We start from the raw sequence: 1619 nt of genomic DNA on the forward strand, positions 1-1619 counted from the left end.
TATTAACGAAAAATTATAATTTTCAGAAGAAGGACACTGAGAAATCTGGACGAAAAGAATGTTACGAGGAGAAGTTTGAAGATAAAACGTGTGAAAGAGAAATTAGGAGGAGCCTGTCAAAAAAATTNTTCCGCGACAATATGTTAATATTTTTTTTTTTTATTGATTATTACAAATAGCAGAGGGAGTCTTCTTGACATATTAAAAAGTCATTTTTTATGCATAAAATATGTTGTAAATTTGACAAACTAGCGATCAAAGAATATTTATGTTTTCATATTAATATCGGTAATTTAAGGCCATAAATTGAATGTCGATATTTGTGACATACATTTTTATATGTGAGAATCCTATTGCACAATACTATCTTGATTTCATTATTATTGATATTATTATTATTAAATGTACAATAATTATTTTTTCAATAATAGCCCCGTCGAATGTCAAGAGACTTACCGCAGGAAGGAATGAATCCCGAATCTTCCGGATTGCCCCCGGATAACAATCATTTTGGCAAGGAATTAACGACTGTCACCGTTTTCTATTTGTCGTTGCGTAATGTAAGTATTACACAACAAGATCAAATCAATATATTAGTAATAGCATTAATGGGAAACTTTTGAGAAACGAATAAAATCTTTTCCCATAATTCATTTTTTCATTATTAATTTCGCGACTCGACTTTGAAAAATATATGGTGGTCGTCGCCAACTGATGCCAAAATCATTGTTACCGGGAATCCGTGATTACGGGAAAACCCAGGATTAATTCTGTGTCTGCAGCAGACACTCGAATTTCAACGAAACGTTTAAAAAAAAAATTTATGTTGGATGTATTAATGTATACCTACAAGTGAATTCTATTCCCCAATGCAATCCTGGTTCCATTATTATTATATTATTATATTAAATGTAGTGTAATTATTTTTTTCGGTAAAAGCCTCGTCGAATGTCAAGAGACCTACTGCAGGAAGGAATGAATCCCGAATCTTCCGGATTGCCCCCGGATAACAATCATTTTGGCAAGGAATTAACGACTGTCACCGTTTTCCATTTGTCGTTGCGTAATGTAAGTATTACACAACAAGATCAAATCAATATATTAGTAATAGCATTAATGGGAAAACATTTGAGAGACGAATAAAATCTTTTCCCATAATTCATTTTTTCATTATTAATTTCGCGACTCGACTTTGAAAAATATTTGGTGGTCGTCGCCAACTGATGCCAAAATCATTGTTACCGGGAATCCGTGATTACGAGAAAACCCAGGATTAATTCTGTGTCTGCAGCAGACACTCAAATTTCAACGAGACTATTAAAAAAATTCATTACAATATAACGATTGTCATGGTTTATCGCCGTACATGCGTATTTCTTTATATCTGATTCTAATATTATACAAAAGAACAACAGTGAGATTCGCTATCGTATAATTGCTTTAAAAAAAATGTTCTCATAGTATTGTCTTCAAACCGTTATATCTATTTATGCATGTGTTAAAATATAAAACGCGTGTCTTCTTATCTATACTTTAAGGTTATAATATTTTAATAAAAATATGAATAAACCTGCCTAGAGTGAATTTGGTTAACAAGAGCATATATCAGTATCAATAAT

The sequence above is a fragment of the Wasmannia auropunctata genome, unplaced genomic scaffold (genome assembly GCF_000956235.1).
Source record: "Wasmannia auropunctata unplaced genomic scaffold, wasmannia.A_1.0 LD335828.1, whole genome shotgun sequence".
NCBI lineage: Eukaryota > Metazoa > Arthropoda > Insecta > Hymenoptera > Formicidae > Wasmannia > Wasmannia auropunctata.